Source organism: Sinocyclocheilus rhinocerous, unplaced genomic scaffold (assembly GCF_001515625.1).
Source record: "Sinocyclocheilus rhinocerous isolate Xijiao unplaced genomic scaffold, SAMN03320098_v1.1 scaffold562, whole genome shotgun sequence".
Classification (NCBI taxonomy): domain Eukaryota; kingdom Metazoa; phylum Chordata; class Actinopteri; order Cypriniformes; family Cyprinidae; genus Sinocyclocheilus; species Sinocyclocheilus rhinocerous.
In genome coordinates this window covers 2,020,371-2,038,335 of record NW_015641608.1, presented here as the reverse complement: position 1 = coordinate 2,038,335, position 17,965 = coordinate 2,020,371, and the positions used below count along the sequence as shown (strand labels likewise).

The 17,965-nt window shown below is 36.7% G+C and overlaps 1 protein-coding gene across 2 annotated transcripts in view; it reads left to right on the top strand.

Annotated features, from left to right (window-relative positions):
- The first annotated feature begins 10,339 nt into the window (after positions 1-10,339).
- Positions 10,340-17,965, top strand: part of LOC107755268 (transcription regulator protein BACH2-like) — a 102,763-nt gene continuing 95,137 nt past the window's right edge. For both annotated transcript variants that reach the window (XM_016572014.1, XM_016572011.1), the window contains exon 1: positions 10,340-10,637. The gene's annotated coding sequence lies outside the window, so the exon portion shown is untranslated. The remainder of the gene's footprint in view (positions 10,638-17,965) is intronic.

The window sequence follows — 17,965 nt, the reverse complement described above, 5'->3', positions numbered from 1 at the left end:
ATGATGCCTTGTGCATTTCTTGTAATCAACACTTTTCCGTCGATTGAGTTTACCTTGAAATATTACTTTCATGTTTTGACGATGTAATGCTTATTTCAACCAGAAGAGGCCGATAGAACTTAAGCCATTCGTTTCTCTTCATCCGCAAACCCTTCCTGTCTCAAAGGAAACTGGTGCGATGCTGATGAGACCGGTGCTGATTAAAACACACACACACGACAATGACAAACACAACAACGTACATTAAGTATTTTTTTCAAAAATAACCGAACCGTCATTTCTTAAGTTAAAGAAGTAGTAAATTAAAACAATATGATTAGCAAAAGAACTAGCCAATATCTTCATATAAAGAAACTTGAGGGAGATAGTGTGTATTACAGCCTAGAATAACAAGTATTGTGCTAATTAGGTTTAAATGTTACCTGCGCAGTACAGTTGTTGTAACGCCATGTGCCTGAGGTTGGAATGACTTGAATCAAGCTCATTCAATCCACATGATGTCATTCTCTCTCCTTTGGTGAAGTATTGTGTGTTGTATCTTCTCTGGCCAGTGTTAAGTGTTCAGGAGGTTGAGAAAGGGACTGAGGGTATTGTTTAGGGGCCGTCGGATGAGATGCTGTCATTCTGGCCTTTTGTTTTTTGTTCAGAGCAATGGCGAGAAATGACAAACAAGACTATGGAGAGTTTAGGGTGACCGGAGGAACCCTGGGCTTCGGTGAGGTCATTAGGAACAGAAACTGCAGGGCGGTCGTGGCATTTCTGTGTCTTAGTGTACCGGGTTACAGTTTGTGAATCAATTGGGAGTAAACTGAGAAACTGATGCAATAAAATCATACGAGTTGTTAATAGCTATTCCCCAGAGAGCAAAGTGTTTTTTTTTGTTGTTTTTTTTTTGATGTCTTGCACACTTTATTAGTGGCTTTCCTTGGAAATGCTTGTCATTTTTAACGCATCATCATTCTCTTTTTTGTTGGTGACAAAGTTTCTCTGAAATTTGTATTAGATCTCTGTCTTTCTCATCCTCTCCCTGTAACCATGGTAACTGCCTGGAAATAGGCTAGGAATGGTAGAGGTGGTTGCTGTTTTTAGTAATGGCCAGAATTTGGGTCATAATATCTGTATATCAGTCTATAAATTCCACAGTGTTCCAGATAACTTATTTCATTAATCAGAGTGATTCCCTGGCCAGCCCTTTTCAAATGTGGCTATGGGCGATTCTTCGCATGCTTGCGAGCACAGCTCCTCCGAGACCCTTCAGAGGAGACAAAGAGATCTCACTGCTGCTGGTGCACCAGTCTGAGGTCTTTGGTTTGCTTTTTTCCTCCAGGATGGAGAACATTAAAATGATCTTCTGGTACATAATGTCTCTGAAGTAAATTGGTAAATGGTTTATGTATGCTGATACAATGCTTTAGATCTATTTAAAGAGATACATGTTCTCTCTCACTCAAATCAGCACGTTTAAGATGTGAGGTGAGGGCCCAATTTTAACCGTGTCATTTTCACACATTGCAATTGTTGAAACTGTGAGTCCCTGTCGTTGATTTGTGGCTTACAAACCATACTGAGCAGGTTTCACTTCATAATGTACATATTCCCAGTTTTTTCAAGTACAAGACAACAAATATATGAACATGAAGAATCAGTTTTGTTGGAGCTTTTTGGCTCTCTCCGTGTGGCACAGTTTCCTCAGTGTAATATATGTGACCTTGTGCTTGTAAAAGGCACTTTGAAAGACTGACAGTGAAGAACAATACTGAGCTACAAGTAAGAGTGCTGTAAAATTTTCTTTATTAAAACGAGAAATTAATATTGAGCAACATTTTAGAAACAATATTATCAGTTACTTTCTGTGCTTTTTCTTTAATGAATATAGTCCTAAAAGAAGTCAAACTGAATTAACTGAAATACATAGTACTGGAATTTCTTTCCTGAATGAATCAGTTTCTGAATGAATTGTTTGGCTGATTCAAATGACTCATTCATAAAGTTAGTCATAAAGGTAGTTTTGTTGCTCAGTGAATTTGCAATTGAACAAATCAGTTGAGTAACTGATTCAATGACTCACTCATAAAGGCGGTAATTTGTTGGACACTTTACTATCCCATGGGGCCATGGGAGAGGATTAATGAATGGCAGTGAAGCAAAGCAACTGACGCTGGTAGGTTAGGTGATAATAAAAACATGGCGGATGTAATGTGTCCAAATTTGATTCATACTACTCATATTCATACTATATAGAACATACTTTTTTTAACAGTCATGAATTTTGAATTCAAATGTAGTACTTACTCAGACAGTATATGATTTAGGCAATCATTTGTTTTTCTTTCCTGAATGAATCAGTGTTGCTGAATAAAATTATTGGCTGTGATTCAAATGACTTATTCATAAATGCATTCATTTGTTTTGTCGCTCAATGAATTAGTGCTATTGTACAAATCAGTTGAGTAATTGATTCAATGACTCACTCATAAAGGCGGTAATTTGTTGGACACTTTACTATCCCGTGGGACCACGGGAGAGGATTAATTAATGACAGTGAATCAATGCAACTGACACTGGTAAGTTACGGGATAGAAACAACATGGAGGATGTAAGTCCGAATTTCATTCATACTACTCATATTCACACAATATAGAACATACTTATTTAACAGGACACACCGGCAGTCATTTGTTTTTCTTTCCTGAATGAATCCGTGTTGCTGAATGAATTGATGGGCTGTGATTCAAATGACTCATTCATAAAAGTAGTCATTTGTTTTGTTGCTCAATGAATTAGTGCTATTGAGCAAATCAGTTGAGTAACTGATTCAATGACTCACTCATAAACGCAGTAATTTGTTGGATACTTTACTATCCCATGAGGCTGTTGGAGAGGATTAATGAATGGCAGTGAAGCAGGTTACGTGATAGTAACAACATGGAGGATGTAATATGTCTGAATTTCATTCATGCTACTCATATTCGCACTATATAGAACATACTTTTTTAACAGTCGTAAAGTAAGTTCAAATTCAAATGTATTACCTACTCGGACAATGCATGATTTAGGACGCACCAGCAGTCATTTGTTTTTCATTCCTTAATGAATCAGTACTTGAATTGGTTGACTGAATGATTCAATGACTCACTCATAGTTCAAATGCTATTGAACGATTGGTTTGGGTAATTAATTCAATGAGTTACTCATAAAGCCAGTCATTTGTTTAATTCCTGAATAAATGTGTGTTTAAAAGAATCGGTTGAGTGTTAATGATTCAATGAAACATGAAACTCTCTCTCTCTCAAAAAAAAAAAACATTACTTGTTTCAAACAGTCACTTGTTTCATCCCCGAAAGAATCACTATTATAAAACAAATCGGTTGACTGAATGATTCAAATGACTCACTCATAAAGGCAACCACTTGTTACCATCCTCCGGCATAAAAACCTGCAGAAAGCCTTTGAAAAATCCCCACCACTAATGAAATGCTTGTTTGAAATGCTCTAACACAGACAGCCGCAGTGATGCAAACAGTGAAAAGTCCCATTCTTCTGGGCTCAGATTAGAGAAGCAGATGACTACGCAACTATGCTAAACAAGAAATACACAAGAAATTAAGATCATCAATGCTGTTTTATTCTTCAAAACCTTAAATTCAGTGGAGGAAAAAGTAGGTGAGATAGAATCTAAATGATCTAAATATAATATGACCGTGAGAGAGAGATGGAGAGACAAACCGCAACCAGCTATTGTTGTGATCGCCTGTGTGTGTGTGAGTGGGTGACACGGCGTGGGTGGAAAGGTAATGGCTTTGAGCGTGTGGAGTGATGAACATCTCCCTGCACAACACAGGAGCTTCAGACTCTCAGCTATAAAACTGATGAGTCATCTCGCACACCCTGTTTGTTTCGTTTCAGTCAGACATGGCCCAGAGAGCGAACTGTAGCTGCTCACCTACAGAAATCTAATTAAAGAGTCTGGATGTACAGGATTTCATCCGTTTAATCCAGCTAACGGGCTGAATGCACACAGACAGTGGAAAACAGACCACATGGGGGGAAATGATAGCCTGAGTGCATTACTGTATCTCATATACGTAGTTTTATCATCTTCAGGCATTATGAGCAAACAGGGTGATAATTTATGCACTTATACAATCTCAGGGGCCTCTAACTTTTTAAAGGAACATGTTTGCTGTGGTAGAAGCTTTGATATTTTTAATTTGAGATTGAGTGTACGATTCATAATTGCCACAGCTCGTAGGGAGTCAGCGGTATCACAACAACACCTCTGAACAGCAACACTCTCACATGCCTGTGTGGTGAGGTGTTTTCAAGCTTTGTTTTCAACATCAGTGCTAATTCCTGTGGTTCTTCGTGTGCTAACTCATCAATTATAGACATTTAGTGTATTTAGACATAGATACGCTTGCGCTTTCAGAGCAAAAGCAGTTTAGTTTAGATTCTTATTTTATAAACTGCACAAAGGATTTGCTTCAATGGCCAGCCTGTACAACTCTGTCTCTGCACATCATAAGGGTGTACAAAGTTGTTTTATGTGTACAAATGGATTAGATCTATTGTTATGCTGACTATCTTAGTACACTCGTGTGCTGTAATTATTTATAGAATGCCGATCTGTTATCTAATAAGTCTATTTTAAACAAGTGCACACATTTTGAAAGTATTCTCCTTAAGATTATTTTGATATCAAGATTCAAAGGGATTTTTCTTGTTATGATTCATCACTGATAAATGTGCTACAACTGTCGTTTCCTTTTTCATACACTCTCACTTTTCATCACTACAGTAAATAGGGCAGTAAACACATAGCGCTGTTATTGTTTGACTGGTTTGCTCTCAGTACAAGAGGTGGCTGATCAAGAAATGCAGTGTTTCTACTGCCAAGAACAAAACTATTGGTTTGGCTCGGGTTTGAACTCTAAAACAACCTTTAACCACCCACACATACACACATATACATGCATAAACACCCACACTTGTCCTCAGCTGACAAATGTACAATAACAACCTGTCAAATGTGGAAGTTCTGTCTTTCATCTGAATGTCTGAAGATGGTCTGCAGAGTAACAACTTTCTGTCCAAAATTTTAAGGAGAGGTCTGCCAAAAATGGAGTTTAAAAGATAAAAGATTAGTTCAACCAAATATGAAGGTTCTGTCATCATTCACTCACCCACATGTCGTTCCAAACCTCTATGACTTGCTTTCTCCTGAAATTTTTCAATAAAAAATTCCACAATGAATGGGGACTGAGGCTTTAAAGCTTCAAAACAAACATAAAAGCATCATAAAAGTGTCTTAAAAATGATGATAATTATTATAATCATTTCCCCTTCTAGTAAGCTGTTAACCGCTGAAACCTGATCAAGTTGGTGAGCCCGTGTTGTTTCTGTTAACTAAAAAAAACTATTAAAAATGGTAATTGTAAACTGTAATTGAAATAAAGATTAAATAAAATATCAATATAAAGTGAAAAACTGAAATAAGTTTAAGTTGGAGTGCTAAAGTGACAAAGTAAAATAGTCAAACTCAAATATAAATATTAAAATAAACTAATATATGACAAACGCACATACTAAAATGATAAAATTATATGAAAAATATAAAAATAAAAGCTAATTTAATAAATACTATAATAGTGTATAAATAATACTAAAATACTGCAAGGAGTTAAACTCAAGAACTGAATTGAACAAATCAGTCAGACCAGTTATTCAAAGGATCTGACTCAAAAGATTTTTTTTAAAATAAATTAGACATCATTACTTCTTTTATGAACATGCCATAAGAACTGAGGCAGAGATCAAGATATCCAGTTAATAGTGCATTATCTCACAATATATCTCACAAAACTATTGTATGACTTGTGAAGATTCAGAAAATAGTGCATATGAATCAATTTTATTTGACTTTTGTGGCTATTTTGCAGCTACAGATTGAAAAGAGTGGCAAAGATGTTCTTCAAAAATTCTCTCTTTGTGCTACACAGAAGTCAGTCCTACACTCTTAAAAATAAAGGTGCTTCACGATGCCATAGAAGAACCTTTTTGTCTAAATGGTTCCATAAAGAACCTTTAACATCTGAAGAACCTTTCTGTTTCACAAAAGGTTCTTTGTGTCGAAAGAAGGTTCGTCAGATTATAAAAAGGCAAGAAAGAGATGGTTCTTTAAAGAACCTTTGACTAAATGGTTCTTTGCGGAACCAAAAATGGTTCTTCTATGGCATCGCTTGAAGAACCTTCTGAAGCACCTTTATTTTTAAGAGTGTATGGGTTGTAAATGTAAAAAAAAAATGAAGTTGAGTAAATGTTGGGTGAATTATCCTTTTAGCAAGCATTTATCTCAATAATGCAATGTTATGAATATGTCTTACCATTTTCAGTTATAAAGCAAGTACAATCTCATTTATTCATCTTTTTTGTGATGTGTGCAATACTCTTTAAGCCTGCATGTGTATGTATGAGTGAGTGTGTGGGTGAAAGTGTACCGTCCTGTGTGCACAGAGGTGTGCAGCGTTCTCGGGGGGAAGTGTTACCTGTCCTGTAGGTAACCTGAGCTGTTGTTAGTATCTGTGTGGTGTCTGTGTTGTGAATGGCGGTTAGCCTGCTCCCCGAGGCTCTGCTGGGGAAGCAGCAATTGACGTAATCAATTGCATTTGGCTTGAAATGCTACGTTGGCTGGCCTCTGAGTATACGCCTGAGTTTACGTCTTTGTGCCTCTGTCGGGGCTTGCCTCGCACCTTAGTGAGCCAGTATATGGATGTCATTTGGCACCGTGTTGCAATGCAGCGACCGCAAAGTCAATTAATCTCCTCCGAAATGAGTCATCAAATGTGGCCGACTGTTGTGGATTCGACTGGTTCAGGGGGCCTGTTTTGATTTTACAGCAGTCCTTACTGTTATGACTCATACCTTTCGGCAGCTTGCGGGATTTGACATGTCGTCTGATATTGCGCTGCGCTTCGATGAACTTCAACCAAGAACAATAAAATCATTTATTTGGCCATTTTTGTGCAGCTGTTTAGAAATTTTGATATTTTTTTATTTTCCAGTATACAGTTCAGAACTCTGATGATCTTTTGAAAGACATAATAAATAACTTTAAGCTGTTATACAAGGTGTGATTAGTCAAAGTTTAGCTTCAGCGCTAATTAAACCAACCTGAAACACCTAAATATGTTCTTTAGGACTGCTAAAAAACTTCCAAGCAGTTGTGTTGGTCCTCCAGGAGCAGGACTGTGTTATATGGATTGTACATAACCATAAGAAATAAGGCAAACAGCAATGTGAAAAGTTTGTAGCCTATATCATAATCATTCAGTGTTTAACAAATATGCATGCATTCCATCAGATTAATTGTAAGAAATACTCAATTAGACTTTTTTATCAGAAATAAATTTTATGATGAAGATGTGAACTATAAATGAAATATAAAAAGTCTGGGGTCAATAAGATAAAAATATGTTTATAGTTCATTAAATTGATCAAAAGTTGCAGTAAAGGTATTTATAATGTCACAAAAGATTTCTTTTACAAATAAACTTTCAATTCTTTAAAGAATCCTAAAGTAGTGTGTTAGAGTTTTCATTAAATGTATATATATATATATATATATATATATATACACACACTTGAAATATCAAAAGTTTAAAGAAAGGAATACTTCTTTTCAGCAGGGATGTATTACATTATTCAAAACTGACAGTAAGTAATTTATTTTAAAAAATGCTGAAAAATGCTGTTGAACTTTATATTCATCAAAGAATCCTGAAAAAAATATATGAAGCAGCACAACTGTTTTCCACATTGATAATAATAAGAAATGTTTCTTAATCAGTATATCAGAATGATTTCTGAAGGAACATGTGACACTGAAGACAGGAGTAATGATATGAGCTGAAAATTCAGCTTTGCATCACAGGAATAAATTACATTTTAAAATCGATTCAAACAGAAAACCACTATTTTAAATTGTATATATGCATGTATGAAGATATGCTTTCTAACATATATATACATGTGCATACATATACGTGTCAGTACTTGTCCGCTGTCTTGCTGAACAAGGTTCAGAGAAATTAATTCCACAAGTGCTCTGTTTGAGCCTTAGATATGACAATGTGTTGAAGTGGTAATTGCAGAGGGATGTTTTGAGGCGTTTTGTTTGTTTAAGCTGCAGTGGGGCCACTTTCTCTCATTTGTAGGTTAGTTAGTAAAATAAAAGGTCCTGTCCAAAATGCAAAGTCTATTTTATATCTCACTTGTTCTCCTTATCTATCTACTTGTCTGTTTGTCCACTAGAATGGTGGTGGGAATCAGAAGTCTCATGACTTTGATGATCTGCCTTAAATCACTCAGTCACTCAATCTGACGGCACGGTGGGGCCCCTGGGAGAAGACCACAGGGAAAGGTCAGCGAGTGCAGGAATGCCTCTTGAACTCCATGGCTTTTCATATGTGGACATTGAGTCCTTGTGAATCTTTCTTGTGCAACAGTCAACACCATTAATGACTGTTCTGATCCTTCAGTAAAAGCCAAATGAGAGTGTTTTATATGCATACAAGCTGGAACAGTGAGAGATAATGTTTAAATTATTTTGCATGTGAATCACTAAAATAACTGTGATATTCTTCAGCTCACTAGATGCTGTTCTTAAGGTGGAAAGAAAAGGGTAAAAGGGCTAAGTTCACATATTTCATAGTCAGAAGTAGCTAAATTCGTTTGTTTATTTAATACATTTCTATATTTTCGAAATGCATATTTACTATGACTCTACTGTACTGTTTCTTGTATACGCTTGAGCCCTGAATTATAAAATAAGAAAAACGAATTAACTGTCTGTGGCTGCTAGATAATTCATAATTATATGCATGTTCCCCAGGGGGCGGATTCTACATTAGAAATAAGAATATTTTCAGCTGAAGCTCTCTTGTGCAAACAGTAAGTAGGATGGTTTGGCACAAAGCATACTGGAATTAGGAGCTGTGTTCCCCAGGTAGGCTGCTTAAACAACGTCATCTCAGCACTCTAGCTGCAAGTACTTAGCTGTTTAAAACAATCAGTATAACTTGTTGTTGTTGTTGTTGTTGTTAATAGTAATAATATTGCATTAATAGTGACTAAAAAAAAGAATGCACAGCCCTCCTCGATAACATAAGATATGTTATCGAGGGGGGCTGTGTATTATTTATTTATTTATTTATTTCGGCAGCTTTGATGTTTTTTTTTTACAGTATTTGGTTTTGAACACCTAATGTAGTTCAAAACCTGCTGTCCCCCAGACTAAAATGATAACATTTTCATATTTTTGCTATACCAATATGTAAATGCAATAAAACCACACAAACCATACAATAATTCAAAAGTCAACTGTATAATGAAGGTTGATAACTGAGAGGTTGAACATTTCTCAGGACAAGTGCATGTTTCATTTATGACAGGACAAGTCTTACAAATGTATTGATTATATTTGTTGGCCAAAATATGTTTTTAATGTTTTCACATTTTTGTAAGTTATCTTTTACGTTATTTTAGTTGCATGAAGTTCATTTTTCCTTCTTTTTTTATTATCAAAAGTGGTCTAAGTGTGTTTACTGGCACTTTTGCCAACACTTTAAGGTATGTGCCAATTAACTTTCAAAAAATAAACACTGAGAAATATTCAATTTCATGCAACTTTTTAAAAAATAAAAACATTTAATAATACAAAATAAAATTTTCTGAATAAGCTAATTTTATATTACAAAAATAAAATAATCACGGCATATTAAAAAGGTATGTGCCTATATATACAGAAATAGAAGAATATTCATTTGTAAGTGTGTAAAAAATGTGTAGTCCTATATAGAATTTGACTTAAAAAAATAAACCTACACTGAGAAATATGTAAATAATAATCAGTTAAAAATAATAAACAAATACAAATATAAAGTATTTTTGAATAAATTAATTTGATATTACAAAAAGTGAAATTACAGCATAGTAGAAAACTATGCTACTGTACTACTGTACTATTGTAATGTTCATAGCTAACAGGTCAGTAGCCTGTTCAGTTCCACGCATTTCAAACGGCCGTTCAATTTCAATTTGTATGTATTGTCCTTAAAAATTTTTCAAGACTTGGGTCTGAGTCGTCGTCTAGGATCAGCCTGTCATCGTGAAACTGGCTTCGGAACACACATCGGCTGTCCCCGCTACTCTAATTCGCGAACCGCGGCTGCGCACATATTTGGAGTAAGGTGCTTTGCCACTGGAGGCAGCAACGCAATGAGCAGCGCGCGCTATGTTGTGAATGAGGGATGGGATGACGTCAGCGCGCGAATGTCAACAATGTAGCGAATGAGAGTAGGCGTTTCATTCGAGTGTAACAAACAGAGGAGACGGAGCCGCATGCTGCAGAGATCACCACACACACTTTTACACACATTTTTAGAAACACTTTTACAACCATAAACGTGCTTTTTTCCTCCTAAAGAAAAAGAGATATCGAAAGAGTGCACCGCAAAACGTGATCTCCCTGCAGCCCGGGGGCTTTAGGAGTCTGCAAGGAAGTCATCATGTGAAAAAAAATATTTGCTAAACGGACAAAAGGGCTGGATCACAAGGAAGAAAAAAAAACTAGGCTGAAGGTGAGTTGCATTTTTGCTCGATGCGTCCTGTGCATTACATGTGATTCGTCTGTCGTAAATGGAAACGGAGCGCCAAACTTGCGTTTTTGAGTGGGCTATTTCACAGCTACCAGGTAGCCTACTTGGAGGTTTTGTGTATAAAAAAAATATTGGCAGATATCACTGAAAGGGAAAAAACTCGACCGCATGCCTGCTTGGGTTTACTTCAGCTGAAAACACACTCCCTTTTAAACGCACGGTTACCACATCCTGTTGTGCAGCAGTGACAATAGTTTGAGTGTGTTTACTAGTAGTGGGATGCACTGCGATCCCGGGGGGGAGGAGGGGTCAGGCATGGCTTGTTTTTGCTTAAAGAAAATAAGTTGTCACTCGGCCTTGACCGATCATAACAACGACGGAGACCCCCGGTGTAGACTCCCGCCTCCTTTTCTTCCTATTGAATGGATAAGTTGAGAAATCAAGCGGGTTGCAATACTTTAATAATTATCGCAGCGGTTAATATTATTAACATCATATGATTTTTGCCGTAACGAATACTCACAATTAATATGTTTTATATAAATAAGCATGAGGGTTTAATCTATAGAGCAAGGGCTGCATCTCAGCTCATCGCTGTTTCAAAGAGCAATCGGATAAAAATACACGGCTGGTCGGAAAATGTGCTTACTGCAGTGGGTTGTAAAAATGGGAAGCAAGCTGTCTTTGTTCTGCGCAGCACATCTCTGATGTAAACCACCGCCATTGCATTACACACTCTGATTAATCCCCATAAAATCAGCAGAATATTTGCTGTGTAAGGGACAGCGAGCCTTATTTGGTTCAGCAGCCAATGCAAACGTCTCGACTTCCATTTAAAGGAGCGAGGGACCGTTTTCAGCGCGCGCGCTGGAATGCTGGATCTCCGGTCTTCAAATAACACTGATGAACTCCCCTCAATGATGCAGGTGTTTCGCATTAAGTTCCGCGTTGAATAATATGACTAATTTAACGGAAACCAGTAGAGATTAATGTTTAATGTTTTTTAGAGAGACATCCCTTAATAAACGTTGGAGATTTGCAAACGTTATTTACTATAGCACATTTTTGGTAGCTATAGAAGTTTATGTGGATAGGTTAGACGTTGTTATGAATGACTTGGCTGGTTTATTTCACAGAATTTGTTCATTTATTCCCGCTTATGCATTTATACGAAAAGCCAACAATAACGATGGAATATAGCCTATATATATATTGGGTGATTTGTGCTGGGAATCTCAGACAAAAATAATATATATGTACATAGCCTATATGCTACTTATATTCTTCCTGTCGGACTGGATTCCCAACAGTCAGTTCATTTAATTAATGTATTAATTAATGAATTCTGGTAATTCAGTGAATGAGTTGACAGGCGTCTGAATGAATCAATGTTATGAGGGCATTTGAAATGAGGTGATGCAGCAGTTTGAGCTGCGCTTGCATTCCTTTGTCTGCGGCGCTACTGAACCATCCAGGATATTTTTCCTTTGCTCCAGATACATGACAGACTGAAATGTTCAACCATCACCATATCGTTGCTGCGTATTTTTGCATTAATTTCGAATCGCCTATTCATAGGATCGCTTTTTAAACACTTGTCCTTTTATGAAACTGTTTACACTTGCCCACTCCCCCTTCTAAGCGTTTAATGTAGACTGTAGAAACCATAGTTTATTTGAAAATAATGTGATTTTAGGTTTGTAAATCGATTTGAATTTATAGAAACACTTGCATGATCTGGTGTTGCAGATATGACGCCACTGTTTTTGTTTTTGTTTTGTTTTTTGTTTTACAGTCTCATGTGTTCAAGCTCAACACTGTCCCTCCCCTGATGGAGATCACAGATATACATTTTGTGCTGATGCCTTAAAGTGACAGTTCTTTAAAATTAATGAACATTCTGTCTTCATTTATTGTTCACTTTCTTTCTTTCGTGGAACACAAAAGGAGGTGCTAGGTAGAATGACAGCCGCAGTCACCATTCACTATCGTTGCATCTTTTTGCATCATACAGTGAAAGTTCATGGTGACCGAGGCTGTCATTGTGTCTAACAACTTCTTTTGTGTCTCAAAGAAGGAAGTCCTATGGGTTTTGATTGCATGTAAATGATGCAAACTGAACCTTAACAAACCTAACTTTAGCAAATGTGACTTTGTGTTGCGTTATATAGGTCTGTGGTTTAAGGTAAAGTGTATTCCCTAAAGTGTATATGCTAATCAATCTATTAGAACGTATTTGCAGCATGAATAGAAATAGGTGTGCTTTTTATTGTCTCTTTTAAATCAGGGGTTTTCAATCTTTTAGATGTGACAAACCTCCAAATATGATTATTCTTTTTACATCCTTTTGAAAAATGTAATTAGCTGAATATATTTTGACGAATAACGCCCCAATTTATACTGTAAAAAAATCAATATTATAAATATGTGGAAAAATTACATTATTACATGAAGTACATTATTACATTGCATTATCATGTTTTTCTACTCGTTGTAATACTGTACTGTTAGATGTATTATTTATTCAAATTATTCAAATGTTTATTTTATTATAATTTTTATATTGTTTATTTATTTATTTAGTTAGTTAGTTAAAACTGATTTATTTATTTTTACATTTTTACAGTATTTTTTTTCTAAACCTTTTCATGGACCCCCAAACACTATACAGCCAGACCCCAAACCCTATTCTGAAAAACCCCTGTTACCATACATAAATATCCTCCTATTACATGTAATGTAAGCTGTCTTGTTGAATTTGAACAGATGTACATTTTCTTATATAGACTGAAAAGGAGTGCAAAACACAGCCCTTGTCAGCACTCATAATAAAATCATAATTTCAGGGAGGATGAGTCTGTCTGACCTGAGTCTGCAGCGCAATTAACAGCTTCATTAAGATCTCCCTCCAATATTCCACCCTCAGCGTGTTCTCTCTGCAAGTCAGTCTCTCATGATTTGCTTTCTTGCTCACAACTGATCAGTCAAATTTATTACAGATTTAGAATGAACTAATTCATCACATGCAAATTCCGTGAATTAATGAATTATTGTATTTAATTATCATTATTTTTATTCTCTTTTAAGAAAATGGCCTAATATGCTTTCAAGATCACATAACAGTTTAACAGCAATTTTTTTCTTTCCAGGCGTTCTCATGCTGATGATTCATGAATTAATAGATATTAAGAATAATTTTTCTAAAGAGCCAATCCCATTGTCGTTGATTGTTTTGGATGGCATTGAGTAACTAGAGTAGGAAAATATACAGATATTTCACATCAACCTCATTAATGCCTAATGATTGATATTGGATTAAGTAGATTTCAAACTCTCATGGATCATAGTGCTGGAACAGCAGTGTTCTGGTACATTTAAGATTTTACAAGTTTTAGCATTTCTTCTCTCCCGCCTGTTTGAATAAGCCCACCAGTAAAGCTCTTTGCACAGAATAAGAGCCTTGGGTATGAAAACATGTTCCCATAGCCGTCCCACGTCAGCACTAAGGCATGTTTGACCGAGTTCCAGCCTCTGAGAGGGAGAAAAAGGAAGAGAGAGAGAGATTGAGAGAGCAAGCTGAGCCATTTAAGTTCAGACGGCGCTTTTTTTCTCTTCTCACATGGCATTTGGGTGGCAGTGAGTGATTGGCATCATCAGTCACTGTGCACTGAGCGTGTCTGTAATGGCACACAAACCCGCAGACAGTAGAGGGAATCTCTCTGTGTGTTCGCCCTCATCGGTGTTTGTGCCAAGGCAAATCTCATTGGCTGCTGTCACAGGCCAAATCCCGATTGGACTGTTTTGTTCTTGGATTTTTGGGATTGCCTGCTTGTGTTACCTTAGTCAGACTATAACTATAACTCACTGCATCCCAGTCTCATTTGAAAGTTTGGACTTGCCACTGTCATCCAGTGCTTTTAAACGGTGTTAAAACGCAAATAAACAAATTAAAAAAAATGACTGACAGACCGGTCCACATCTGCCCTGAATTGAGCTCCAGTTAAAAACAACAAGCGCAAACGAGCAGGAAGTTTATGGGTGGAATAGTGGAAGCGTTCGACTCAATGGAAGCCCATAAAAACCACACCAGGAATTCCGTAACAGTCAACAGTCTCTCCGGCCCACAGCAGCGTGCGGAAAGAATTCCACTCGGAGCGCTGAATTAACGCAATTACCGTCACGTTCGGATCATTGCTTTTTAAACTCCTTCGTGGGAGTTCTGTTTTAAGCTGAATCGAGGGATTTATGTGTGTAGTTATTAATGGATGACATGTGTCTGTCAGATTTTCGGTGCTTCCTCTTGGCGGCGTCGGCTCTGAGTGAGCAGTAAACACGCGGAACAGCTGCTGTTTTGATACTGTCAGCCTCTCTCGCACATAGTAAACCTCTCACATTCTGCTCTCTTTCTCATTGATCATTTTCTCAATGTACACTACAGTTCAAAAGTATAGAGTCAGTAAGATTTTTTTCAAATGAATGAATTAATACTTTAACTTAGCAAGGTTGCATTATAAATTGATCAAAAGTGACAATAAAGACATTTAGAAATTCAAATAAATGCTGTTCTTTTGAACTTTTTATCCATCAAAGAATCCTGAAAATGTATCACCACAAAAAAAAAAAAGTGTTTTTAATTTTGATAATATTAACAAAGGTTTCTTGAGCACCAAATCAGCATATTAGAATGATTTCTGAATGATCATGTGACACTGAAGACTGGAGTAAATGCTGCTGAAAATTCAGCGTTATGTAATAATTTGTAATAGTGTTTCACAATAGTATCTGTAGTTTGTGCCAAATAAATTAATGCAGCCTCTGTGAGCATAAGAGACCTATTTGAACTTGTATGAAAACTCACATGAATGGTGTATAATATAAGTTGTTCTGAGACTCAAATAAAGGTCATTAAGGACCACTAGTGACATTTGTCATAATCAGTGTTTTTTATATTTAAGTCATTATGAGCTGTTTCCTAATTTAATATTGTGGCAATGCAGGAGTGTAGAAGTGTTTTAGTGTTATTCTAACTATGTCAAGATAAAAATGGAAACTAGCTGTACCTGTTTAAATAACAATGAGGGGTGAAATGCAGTTTCATGTATTTTCTTTTTTAGAAGCTGATAAGTGTCATAGTTTACTCAAGCTGTCGCTCTTTGTATTTACAGAGCACATCATCTGCAGTCATTTGTTATTTTTTTCCTGTTTCTGTGGCAGGTATTTACCACAAAGTTGTATGCCATTGTGAAACTATGCTGTTTTCAATTTACGGCAAGTTTGGTTTCACCGTTTGAGCCTGTTGCCCTGCAGGTTTTAGATTGTGTGTGTGTGTGTGTGTGTGTGTATGCACACACTTACAGTATATGTACATGTTTGATACTATTTCAAATGAAATTGTTTCCACCATACTTGCCAGAATGTCCATATAAAAATGATTTGTATCTTTAGAAATTTTAGTAGCAAATATTTTAGCTAAAAGAAGTTCTAGTATAAAATACTGTGGCAGAAATCATGCAATCACATGTCCAATTGAGTCACACCTTCGGCAGATTATTTGCTTTAAAAAAAAATATCTGTCATCATCTACCCATCCTTATGTCTCTCCAAACCGGTATGACTTTGTCCTGTGCAGCACATTTTCCATACAGCAAGTGTGCATGTTGGTCACTATATATTATTACATTTTAAAACAACTGTTTTCTATTTTAATATATTATAAAACATAATTTTTTCTTGTGATTTCAAAGCTGAATATTCAGCAGCCATTACTCCAGTGTCACATGATCTCTCAGAAATCATTCTAATATGCTGATTTAGTGCTCAGGAAATATTTATTGTAGTTTTGCTGGTTAATATTTTTGAAGAAACAGTGATACATTTTCTCATGGTTGTTTGATGAACACAGAGTTCAAAAGAACAGCGTTTGTTTGAAATAGAAATCTTTTGTAACATTATAAATGTCTCAGCTGTCACTTTTGACCAATTGAATGCATCCTTGCTCAATAAAAGTATTACTTTCTTTCCGCTCCTATAAGTCTAAAGCTAAATGCATCTCCTCTTGGAGATTTCTGTGTGTGACTCGTCCTGTGTACGTTGTGTGTGTGTGTGTGTGTGTTTGTTCTGCGGTTAAATTTGGATCTGTCCTCCCTGTCAGAATATTCTTTCCTGCAGCTGCTGAGTCACATGTGCACTGCAACTGGAGAACCCTGGAGAACGGCAGACCACTAGCACGCTGTTTTTCCATCTTTCAGACTTGTTTGGATACTTTCACTGCACTTCGCACACTCATTCATGTAACTGCACTTTACTCTGCAGTCTGCAACTCATTCATTCTCACATTCTCCATGTGCCAGACATCTCTCTCCTCTCCTCATCTCCTCTGCGTTCCCCTTAGAGTGGGAGTTAAAACCAATAGAAAGTTTAGATCGAAGTGAGGCTGACTCAGTCTGTCCTGTTTGATAGAGCAGTTATAGGTGCAACATATAGCTCATACTGTACTGACTCACCGGCGATAGAGCAAATAGGTCCAACAGGTGGCTAACTGCCATTAGAGCCGTTAGGTTCAACTGGTAGCCCTCAAAGATTCCACATCATAGGAAGCGTATATGTTCAGTCCGAAAGACACTGCAACCGACACAGGAAACAAGTCTACATCTATCGCAAGGGGGAAATTTACCCACCAAACACCTACACAAAGTGCTACACAATGTTTGGCTGAAGTAAATCTGGTGAAAAGGAGTTGTGGGTCTATTGTTTTTTTGTTTTTTTATCTCTATGCCTTGTTTGGGGATATAAAGCCCAAGAGATGCGACTGTTACAATGATACATGGGTCAAAGACATTAAGAAGTCTGCATCAAAAGAAATGTACAAAAGTGATTATATGTCCATAGAAAGCACATTAAATGTAAGTAAAGTGTCTACTTTTAAAGGGGTCATATGATGCGATTTCATTTTTTCCTTTCTCTTTGGAGTGTTACAAGCTCTTGGTGCATAAAGAAGATCTGTAAAGTTGCAAAGACTAAAGTCTCAAATCCAAAGAGATATTCTTTATAAAAGTTAAGAGTTAGCCACACCTACCTAAAACGGCTCGTTCGAACACGCCCCCACATATCTACCTCACTATGTGGGAAGATTTGCATAACACCGCCCAAATGTTCACGCAAAGAAAGAAGGCATAACTTTTATTCTAGCTGTAGTATTGTTGCTGCCGCCATGTCGTGAAGACGCTGTGTGCTTCGTTGTGAAAGCGAAACTACTTTGTATGGTCTTCCAAAAGAGGACGATATCCGATTCGTCATGCCTAGAGCTGATC